The 12,022-nt window shown below is 35.7% G+C and overlaps 1 long non-coding RNA gene across 1 annotated transcript in view; it reads left to right on the top strand.

Moving 5' to 3' along the window:
- The window catches only part of LOC130707665 (uncharacterized), a 513,593-nt gene that overhangs the window by 470,436 nt on the left and 31,135 nt on the right, over positions 1-12,022 (top strand). The window contains exon 4 of the long non-coding RNA XR_009007670.1: positions 11,150-11,234. This is a non-coding gene — a long non-coding RNA (uncharacterized LOC130707665). The remainder of the gene's footprint in view (positions 1-11,149; positions 11,235-12,022) is intronic.

Genomic DNA, 12,022 nt, shown 5'->3' on the forward strand with positions numbered 1-12,022 from the left:
ACTAACAGTTTGTCTAGGTATAGAAATCATTTCCCTTCAAATTTTGAAGGTATTACTTTAGTTTCTTTTAGCTCCTGGTGCTGCTTTGAGAATTCTGTGCCATTCTGATACTGACCTATTTATTTGATGTGCTTTATTTCTCTGGATGCAAATACATATTATTTTTATGCCAGTGTTCTAGAATTTCTAACTTCTAATTCATAAAGTCTGACCCACATCATAGAGTTTGGTTCAGTTTTGAAGATTGGAAACAATAGCAGGTCAGATTTGTCACTTATTTCACTATGGATTACAAAAAAAAAAAAAAAGAATGTTGGTTACAAAACAGAGAATCTCATGTTAGCATAACTGTGTCATCAGTCTGGTGGGTCTTTTTTTGTTTTCTAATTTATTATTCTGAACACTTACTGGGCCCTTTGAATCTATGGCCTTTTCTCCTTCAGTTCTAGGAAATGGTATTTTATTATTCATTTGATAATTCCTCACCTCTGTTTTCTCCTTATGAAACTCCTTTTAGTCAGATGGCACATCCCATGCTTACAATGCTCTAATTTTTCAATTATTTCCCTCTTATTTAATACTCTTTTCAAAAAATTCTAGTTTCCGGATTTCCTTAACTTTATTTTCTAAATCTTCTATTGAATTATTCATTTCTACTATTAATTCTTCATTTCTAATAGTTCTTTATTATTCTCTGAATTAAATATATTATGTATTATATATATTATACATACATACCCATATTTAAGATATGTATATAAGGTATGATATATATTATATAGTAATATTGATTATATAATACAGATATCAATTATATTAAATATATGAGATTAATATCTAATATAATTACATTATATATTATATTGATATTATTATAAAATAACATGTAAATATATTGTATAATATATAATTTAGAAAGGTAGATAGATGATAGCTACATAGATTGATTATGCCAAATATTAATGCTATACCTGCAGCTCAGTGCTTATCTATGGACCCTCCTTCTCCATCAGAGAGTATCATCTTTTGGTCCACTTATTCCATTTCACGTATTTTCACCAGGGAGCCATTTTTGGTGGGTCTAGTCAGAAGAGGGAAAGGATAGGCTTATTCATTGAATTTGCTTTTCCTTACATCTGGGGTATTAGAATTCTAGAGGTTTTTTTCACTCGCCAGCACTGCTTCTAGGAATAAGGGCAGAGCTTCACTCTGCTATAATGCTCTGCTCCTCATGAGAAGTTTCTGTTTCTTTCCTTAGCCACCAGTGTTTTCGTTATGAAAGTAGATTACATGAAAACTGCAAATTTTGGACACTTTGTTTTGCTTTGGTTTTAGGGTATTAAGGTTAGAAGTTTCCATCAGAAAACTTGAATCCACTGCCTTAATACAGCTTCAGGGTGCAAGTGCAACTAATCATCTTCTAATTTACCATTTTTGCAAGATTTAAAAAGATATTAAAATAGAGTTATTATGAATAAAGAATAGTTGATAATTTTATTTGAATTGTTCCTTTCATTTTATCACTTTAAGCATAGGAAAAGCTTATGCATTAGACTTTATGGAGAAGATCTAAGATCTGTACTTCAATATTAATAATTAGTGTGAGGTAATGTAGCAAACATTTTTAATCGATTGAATCTATGCATATATATTATGTATAAAATGTACACAAAAATAAGTGAAATCTTCAATCTGTCTTAATTGTTTTTAATAAAAAAGACATAAAATCCTTAAAGGCTAGACAAATGTTTTCTTCCTAAACTGGACTATATCATTCATGTCTAGTGGTTCATAAACATACTGTGGAGCTGTATTTTGGATTAAACTGCCCAATAACTAAATAAAATATTGGGTTTTTTTTTAAAAAAGTGTTTAGTCAGAAATTGTAACTCCACATAAAGAAGAATAAGAAAGTTTTAAATTGCTTGTAACAGGCAGACTAAATGGAATCTTTAAAAAATGCTGCATCTTTAGAAGTGACCAGAAGTTTTCTCTGAATAACTCCATTGACTTCTGGTGTTTACATTGGCTTTTAAATGCTGGCGTCCATTCTTTCAAAATGATGAGGACAAATAGGATGAGAATATTATAGTCAGAAGGTAATTTTATTAATTAGGGTTCTTGCTTATCTAGACTGTATCAAGAAGTCTTTTGTCCTAAGATGGTGTTTTCAAAATTACAAAACAAATAAGACCTTTAAAAATACCTTTTAGTTTTTCAGAAGGTTTCATAGACCATAGAGTCACAGGGTTGGAATCATAGATAGCTAAATTACCAATCCAATGCTTAAATTCCTTAGTGCCAACTAATTGGAGATAATTTTCCAAATTCTTGGTAAAATTTATGTTTTCCAGAAAACACATACTTGTAGGCATTCACAGAAAATATGTGTAAATATATATTACCTTGAGTACATATCCTTCTAGAATGATTTTGTTTTTCTGTGTTTTATGATTCATAGTGGTGGCTTGATTTAAATATATGAATGTCAGGACTGCCCCGTCTCTGACTTTGGGGCTCCAGCCTGCATTTGCATCTCTATCGAGAGTCTGCTGTGTTTCTCGCTGATGGTGGTACACAAAGAAACAAAAATAAAAGATCACTTTGTAAACATCCAGGTGAACTTCTTCAAGTCATTTCTAACTGGCTTTCTGGAAGAAATCATATTGAATTAATTTAGATTTATAGCTGCTACTTTAAAATATTTCTCTGGTAGTAGGTGAGCAACACTTTCTAAAACCAACAGGTAGAAACAAAAAGAATTGTTTTTTGAGAGAAGAGAAAAATGTCCACTGAGCAAGTACTGCTCTATCCCTAAGAGAATGGACTCACTACTCTGTTGGCCTCACAATTAAGCATCTTCAAAGGAATGAGAAGTCTGAGGAAATTTACTGTATACGTGGTACGTTTTAATATGCATTGGTGCATCGTGGCTTTAACCTACTGTGGAGTATTTTCTCTGTGCAGAGTTTATGGTACTCTCCTACACAACAAGGAGAACAATTCAGAAAGTTTTTCAGAATCAACGTTAAGTGTGATTTTTATTATAATACATGCTGAGGTAGATATAATTTCTGTAAGACTATGTTTTCTAAGTTAAAACACATATAAAAGGGACACAACTATTTGATTCAAATTATTATATATAAATTCCCCTTGCTGATAATATTCAGAAATGCATCTAATAAATAAAGTGAAATAAAATGTATTTTACAGTATTGTGCAATTACGGTGCTGTCAGGTAAAAAAAAAAATAGCTTGTGATTTGACTTAAAGGAATAGTTTTTTAATCTGTAAATGTTACCAAATTTATTTTGCTTCATTTTTTATTGAAATATAGTTCACTTACAATATTATGTTAGTTTCAGGTATATAACAGAATGATTTGACATTTATATACATTATGAAATGATCACCACTATCAGTCAAGTAACCATCTGTCCCCATACAAAGCTATTACTATTATTGACCATATTTCTTATGTTTTATATTATATTGCTGTGACTTATTCATTATATAACTGGAGGTTTTTACCTCATAATCACCTTCACCTATTTCCCCCACCATCTACCCACCTCTCTTCTGGTAACCACCCATTTGTTCTCTGTATCTATGAGTCTGTTTTCATTTTGTTTTGTTTGTTTGTTTTGTTTTTTTGGATTCCACATATAAGTGAGATCATATGGTATTTGTCTTTCTCTAACTTAATACATTTAGCATAATACCCTCTAGATCCATCTGTGTTGTCACAAATGGCAAGATTTCCTTTTTAATGGTTGAGTAATATTCCATTGTGTTATGTGTGTGTGTGTGTGTGTGTGTGTGTGTGTGTGTGTGTTTATACATACACATACCACATCTTCTTTATCCATTCATCTATCAATGGACACTTAGGTTTTTTCCATATCTTGGTTGTTGTAAATAATGCTGCAATGAACATTGGAGTGCATATATCTTTCTGAATTAGTGTTTTGTTTTCTTTGAGTAAATACCCAGAAGTGAAAGTGCTGAATCATATGGCAGTTCTATTTTTAACTTTTTGAGGAACCTCCATACTGTTTTCCATAGTGGCTGCCCCAATTTACAATCCCACCAACAGTGTACAAGGGTTCCCTTTTCTCCACATCCTCGCCAACACTTACGATTTTGTTGTCTTTTTGTTGATAGTCATTTTGACAAGTGTGAGGTGGTACCTCATTGTGGTTTTGATTTGCATTACCCTGATGATTAGTGATGTTGAGTGTCTTTTCATGAGTCTGTTGGTCATCTGTATGTCTTATTTGGAAAAATAACTATTCAGCCCCTCTGCCCATTTTTTAATTGGGTTGTTTATTTTTTTAAGTTGAGTTATATGAGTTCTTTGTATATTTTGGATATTAAACTCTTATTAAATATATCATTTGCAGATATCTTCTCCCATTCAGTTGGTACTCTTTTTGCTTTGTTGATAGTTTCCTTTGCTGTGCAAAAGCTTTTAAGTTTGATGTAGTCCCCTTTGTTTATTTTTGCTTTTGTCTCCCTTGCTTGAGGAGACATATCCAAAAAAATATTGCTAAGACTGATGTCAAACAGTGAGCTGACTATATTTTCTTCTAGGAGTTTTATGGATTCAGGACTTACATTTAAGTCTTTAATCCAGTTTGAATTTATTTTTGTATATGGTATGAGAAAGTAGTCTAGTTTGATTCTTTTGCATATTACTGTCCAGTTTTCCCAATAACACTTTTTCCCTGCATAGTCTTGCCTCCTTTATCGTAGATTAATTGACCATGTAAAGCATGGGATTATTTCCGGGATCTCTATTTGCTTCCATTGATCTGTATGTCTGTTTTGGTGCCAGTACCATACTGTTTTGATTATTGTAGCTTTGTAGTATAGTTTGAAATCAGGGCGTTTGATACCTCCAGCTTTGTTTCTTTCTCGCGATTGTTCTGGCTATTCAGGGTCTTTGTGTTTTCATATAAATTTTAGAATTATTTGTTCTATTTCTGTGAGAAAGAAATGCCATTGGTGTTTTGATAGGGATTTCATTGAATCTGTAGATTGCCTTGAGGGAGTATGGTCATTTTAACAATATTAATTCTTCCAATCCATTAACACAGTACATCTTTCCATTTGTTTTTTTTTTTTTTTTTTTTTTTTTTTTTTTTTTTTTTTTTTTTTTTTTTTTAATTTTTTTTATTTATTTATTTATTTATATTTATTTTTGGTTGTGTTGGGTCTTCGTTTCTGTGCGAGGGCTTTTCTCTAGTTGCGGCGAGCGGGGGCCACTCATCATCATGGTGCGCGGGCCTCTCACTGTCGCGGCCTCTCTTATTGCCGAGCACAAGCTCCAGACGCGCAGGCTCAGTAATTGTGGCTCACGGGCCCAGTTGCTCCGCGGCATGTGGGATCTTCCCAGACCAGGGCTCGAACCCGTGTCCCCTGCACTGGCAGGCAGACTCTCAACCACTGCGCCACCAGGGAAGCCCTCCATTTGTTTTTGTTGTCTTGAATTTCTTTCATCAATGCTTAAAGTTTGCCAAGGATCAGTCTTTTACCTCCTTGGTTAGATTTATTCCTAGGTGTTTTATTCATTTTGATGCAAATGTAACTGAGATTGTTTTCTTAACTTCTCTTTCTGATAGTTTGTTGCTAGTGTATAGAAATGCAACAGATTTTTGTACAACAATTTTATATCCTGCAACTTTACTGAATTCACTGATGAGCTCTCATAGTTTTTTGGTGGCATCTTTAGGATTTTCTCTGTGTAGCACCATGCCATCTACAAACAATGACTATTTTACTTTTTTCTAATTTGTATCCCTTTTACTTCTTTTTCTGTCTGATTGCTGTGGCTAGAACTTCCAATACTATGTTGAATATAAGCAGTGAGAGTGGGCATCCTTGTCTTGTTCTGATCTTAGAGGAAATGCTTTCAGCTTTTCACTGTTGAGTATGACCTTGGCTGTGGGTTTGTCATATATGACCTTTATTTTGTTGAAGTATGCTCCATTTATACATTGAAGTATGCTCCCTCTATATCCACTTTGTTGAGAATTTTTATCATAAATTGATATTGAATTTTGGCAAAAGCTTTTTCTGCATCTATTGAGATGATCATATGATTATCTTTATTCAATTTGTTATTGTGATATATCACATTGATTGATTTGCAGCTACTGAACCATACTTATACCCCTGGAATGAATCCCACTTGATCATGGTGCATGATGCTTTTAACATATTGTTCAATTTAGTTTGCTAATACTTTGTTGAGCATTTTGCATCTATGTTCATCTGTGATATTAATCTATAATTTTCTGTTTTTGTGCTTTGTCTGGTTTTGGAATCAGAGTGATGCTAGCCTCAGAGGATGAGTTCAAAAGTGTTCCTTCCTCTTCACTTTTTTGGAATCATTTGAGAAGGATAGATGTTAACTGTATTTTAAATGTGGTAGAATTCTCCTGTGAAGCCATATGGTCCTGGACTTTGTTTTTTGGGAGTTCTCTTTTTTTTTTTTTAATAATGGATTTAATTTCATTACTAGTAACCAGCCTGTTCATATTTCCTGTTTCTTCCTGATTCAATATTGGGAGAGTATATGTTTCTTGGAATTTACCCATTTCTTCTAGGTTGTCCATGTTATTGGTGTATAATTGTTCATAGTAATATTTTATGATCCTTTGTATTTCTGTGGTGTCAGTTGTAACTTCTCTTTCATTTCAGATTTTAATAATTTGGGGCCTCTCTCTTTCTTCTTTATGAGTCTGGCTAAAGGTTATCAAATTTTGTTTATCTTTTCAAAGAACCAGTTCTTAGTTTCATTGATCTTTTCTATTGTTTTTTAGTCTCTACTTCACTTATTTCTGCTTTGATCTTTATTAATGTTTTTCCTTCTACTAACTTTCAGTTTTGTTCTTTTTCTAGTTCCTTTAGATGTAAGATTAGTTTGTTTATTTGAGATTTTTCTTGTTTCCTGAGGTAGGCTTGTATCACTCTAAACTTCCCTCTTAGAGCTGCTTTTGCTGTGTACCATGGATTATGGAAAGTTGTGTTTCCATTCATTTGATTCCAAGTATATTTTTAGTTTCCTCTTTGACTTCTTCGGTGACTTGGTTAATAGCGTATCGTTTAGCCTCCACATGTTTGTGGTTTTTGCATGTTTTTGGTAGTTGATTTCTAGTCTCATAGCATGGTGGTCAGAAAAGATGCTTGACATGATTTTAATCTTCTTAAATTTACTGAGACTTGTTTTGTGGCCCAGCATGTGATCTATCCTGGAGAACGTTCCATGTGCACTTAAAATTTGTGTTCTGCTGCTTTTGGATTGAACGTTCTATAGATATATATTAAGTCTATCTGGTCTAATTTATCATTTAAGGCCAGTGTTTCCTATTTGATTTTCTGTCTGGAAGATCTGTCCATTGATGTACGTGGAGTGTTAAAAGTCCCCTACTATTATTGTGTTACTTTCAATTTCTTTCTTTATGTCTATTAATATTTGCTTTATGTATTTAGGTGCTCCTATGTTGGGTGCATATCATATATATTTACAATTGTTATATTTTCTTGTTGGATTGGTCTCTTTATCATTATGTAATGTTCTTCTTTGTCTCGTTACAGTTTTGTTTTAAAGTCTATTTTGCCTGATATATTTATCGCTATCTCAGCTTTCTTTTTGTTTCCATTTGTATGGAATACCTTTTTCCATCTCCTCACTTTCAGTCTGTGTGTCTCTTTAGGTCTGAAATAAGTCTCTTGTAGGCAGCATATATATGGGTTTTTAAAAATTTTTATCCAGTCAGCCACCCTGTGTCTTTTGATAGGAGCATTTAGTCATTTTACATTTAAAGTAATAATTGATAGGTATGTACTTACTGCCATTTTGTTAATTGTTTTCTTGATGTTTTTGTAGTTTTTTTTGTTGTTGTTTTCTTCTTTTGCTCTCTTTTCCTGTGATTTGATGACTATTTTTAGTGTTATACTTGGATTTTTTTCTCATTTTTGTGTGTGTATCTTTTATAGGTTTTCAGTTTATAGTTATCAGGAAGTTCACATATATATTTATATGTATTTGTATATGTATATGATTATTTTAAACTGATGATCTCTTAAGCACAAATGCATCCTAACAACCCTGCATCTTTACTCTCCCCACTCCCTGAAGCTTAATGTTTTTACATCATATTTTACATCTTTTTGCTTTTTGTATCCCTTAACTACTTATCATGGATATGAATTATTTTATTACTTTTGTCTTTTGATCTTCCTACCAGCTTTATAAGTGATTGATACTTTACTGTATGTTTATCTTTACCAATGAGATTTTTTCCTTTCATAATTTTCTGTATTTGTAGTTGTAGTCTTTAATTTTCCACTTAGAGAAGTCCCTTTAACATTTCTTGAATGCTGGTTTAGTGGTGCTGATGTCTTTTAGATTTTGCTTGTCTGTAAAACTCTTTATCTCTCCTTCAAACCTGAATGATATGTTTGCTTTGTAGAGTATTCTTGGTTATATGATTTTTCTCTTACATCACTTTGAATATATTGTGCCACTCCCTTCTGGCCTGCTAGTTTCACCTGAAAGTCAATTGAGAATCTTATGGAAGTTCCCTTGTATGTAACTAGTTGCTTTTCTCTTGCTGCTTTTTATTATTCTCTCTTTATCTTTCATTTTTACTATTTTAATTATAATGTATCTTGTGGACCTCTTTGAGTTCATCTCATTTGGGACACTGTGCTTCCTGGACCTGGATGTCTTTTTCCTTTCCCAGGTTAGGGAAGTTTTCAGCTATTATTTCTTAAAATAAATTATCTGCTTTTTTTCTCTCTCATCACTTTCTGGGACCCCTATAATGTGAATGTTAGCACACTTGATGTTGATCCAGGGGTCTCTTAAACTATTTTCATTTTTTTGATTATTTTTTTCTGTTCAGCTTGGGTGATTTTCACTACTCTGTCTTCCAGATCGCTGATCCATTCCTCTGTATCATCTAGTCTACTGTTGATTCTTTCTAGTGTATTTTTTGGTTTCTCACTCTGATAAAATTCTCAGTGTTCATTCTCCCAAGTTTGTGGAGCATCTTTATGATTATTACCTTAAACTCTTTTTCTTTTAATTAATTAATTAATTTTTGGCTGCATTGGGTCTTTGTTGCTGCGCATGGGCTTTCTCTAGTTGCAGTGAGCAGGGGCTACTCTTTGTTGCGGTGCGCTGGCTTCTCATTGCGGTGGCCTCTCTTGTTGCGGAGCCCGGGCTCTAGGTGCATGGGCCTCAGTAGCCATGGCATGTGGGCTCAGTAGTTGTGGCTCAAGGTCTCCAGAGTGCAGGCTCAGTAGTTGTGTGCATGGCTTTGTTGCTCCATGGCACATGGGATCTTCCCAGACCAGGGCTCAAACCTGTGTCCCCTGCACTGGCAGGTGGATTCTTAACCACTGTGCCACCAGGGAAACCCTACCTTAAACTCTTTATCAAATAGATTGCTTATCTCTACTTTGTTTAGTTCTTTTTCTGAGGTTTTGTCTTGTTCTGTCATTTGGAACATATTCCTCTGTCTCTTGGTTTTGCCTAACTCTCTGTGTTTTTTTTCTATGTATTAGGTAGGTTGGTTATGTTTCCCGAGCTTGAGGAAGTGGCCTTATGTAGGAGATGTCTTATATGGCCCAACAGCATGCTCCCCTCTGGTCCCCAGACCTATATGCTTTAGGCGTGCCTCCTATGTGGGATGCATGGGCCTTTCTAGGGTGGTGGGCCAACTACTGCAGGTACACTGGTTGACAGTGCTGGCCTCTGGCCCATTTGGCTGCCAAGCCCTGCCTTGTGCAATGGCTGTTGGCCCACTGGTGGGTGAGGCCAGGTCTGGCATGGCTGGCTCTGCAGCCTGGGAGGTCCCAGAACTGGTGCTGGCCCACTGGTAGGCAAGGCTGGGTCCCAGGGCAGCTGGCTGCCTGGCCCACGGGGTCCCAGGACTGGTGGAGGGTGGGCATGCCTCCAGTGCTAATAAGCTAGAGAGAAGGCTCTAAAATGGTGCTTGCCAGCACCAGTGTCCTTTGGTAGAACAACTCCCTAAACTGGCTGCCAACAGTATCTGTGTCCCCAGGGGGCATCCCAGTTGCCTCCTGCCTCTATCGGAGGTTCTCCAAGATCAACCAATGGGTGTGATCCAGGCTCCTTTCAAAGTACTGCCTCTGCACTGGGATTTGGACCATGTGAGATTTTGTTCCTATCCTTTACGAGTGGAGTCTCTGTTTCCTACAGCCCTCCAGCTCTCCTGTACACAAGCCCCACTGGCCTTCAAAATCAGACATTCTGGAAGCTCCATGCAGAGCTCCTGAGCTGGGGAGCCCGATGTGGAGCTCGGACACCTAGCTCTATGGGGAGAACCTCTGCAACTATGATTATCCTCCCATTTGTGGGTCACTTACCGAGGGGTATGGGCCCTGACCATACTGTGTCTCTGCCCCTCCTATCCATCTCGTTGTGGTTCCTTCTTTTATCTTTAGTTGCGGAAAATCTTTTCTGCTAGTCTTCAGTTCATTCTCCTAGATAGTTGCTCTATTAATAGTTGTGATTTTGCTGTGCCTGTTGGAGGAGATAAGCTCAGGGGCTTCCTGCTCCACCACCTTGGCCACACCTCAGGGACAGCTTTATGGTAATTCATTAAAAGTGTATTGTTATACACTTCTCTTTCTCTGTCTCTTTGTTTAACTCCCTCTAAGAAATTTAAGTTGTTTTACTGAGTTATAGGTAGATCTTTCCTTTTCAATTGACCATTGCTATTATTGTCTCTTCATAGTTACAATATTTCATTGGGAGATGGGAACAAGTATAACAATCATGTGACTAGTTAGTTCTTTTTTGAAGAGAGTATGAATACCTAGAGTTAAATTTGATTTGGTTAATAATACTTCTTCTCTCTCTGATGAATAGATATTTTTATCATTCTTAATTTTTTTATCTATTAGTTAGGTCTTTTCAGTGATAACTTGTATACCCTTGTGACTTATAATGTTTTACCTTCACCTAGGTAATAAGTAAGACTTATAAAATTGTTGGTATTTTTCTGATCTACTGATACAAGTGCTGCAAATGCAGTTTCTCTGATGTCAAACTGTCAAGGAAGCACCTGTATACCTCTGATTCAGGAATTTGTGCTTTGTGTCACAGGATGCCAAAAGCCCACCGGACCAAAATAATATTAAAGACATCCAAGGAGAACATCTCTGAATGGGCGGCAAGATTCCTCAGACAGGTACACTGTCCTGTTTCTCTTGTTTCACTCCTGCACCTCATCATGAAATATGCATGGACTGTTTAAGTGGTTGAAGAGGATTATGAATGGCAGTGGGAGGAGGCATTAACTTCTGTTGACATGAATACTGACTCGTAGGCATCATGACTTCATTACTACCTCTGTCTTCCTGGCATAGCCCTGTAAATAGCAGTGAGCCATGGTGACTCCCATCATTCCTAGGAAGCTTGGTGATGTGTAAGGAGCAAGCTTAGTGTCCCGTTGACCCATACAGGGAAGTATACAAGTCTGGGTAGGGCTGGGTTCAAAGGAGAGTGCCATAACCTGGGAGTCAATATTAGGCTTGAGGACAGAGCATTGCTGGGGCAGAAACTCATGCTTAAAGATTAGGAAAAGGATTCAGGAGTCAGGAAACCCAGCAGCATCCAGGTACATTGCCAAGAAGATGGAATCTGACAGCAGAGAAGAGTGCAAAATTCCTACAGAAGGTACCTTCTTTTTCACTCTCGTGATAATTTCCATTCCCACATTCATGAGATGAAAGTTGTTAAGATGCTTGAACAAGGATTGTGAGATGACAATGAGAGGATGTTTCCTTTTTTGTTTTTAATATTACAAAAAATATTTGTTTTTAATATTAATGTTAAAAATGTGCTCTCTTGAACAAGACTTAAAACATGTATAATCCTTCCTTATGGACTGGGCATAGTAAAAGGGCCCTGGAGTAACTCTGGCCTAAATGAATGAATATTAAGTTGCAGATGCTTTGTATTGTATACCCAGAGCCA

Source organism: Balaenoptera acutorostrata, chromosome 3 (genome assembly GCF_949987535.1).
Source record: "Balaenoptera acutorostrata chromosome 3, mBalAcu1.1, whole genome shotgun sequence".
Lineage (NCBI taxonomy): Eukaryota > Metazoa > Chordata > Mammalia > Artiodactyla > Balaenopteridae > Balaenoptera > Balaenoptera acutorostrata.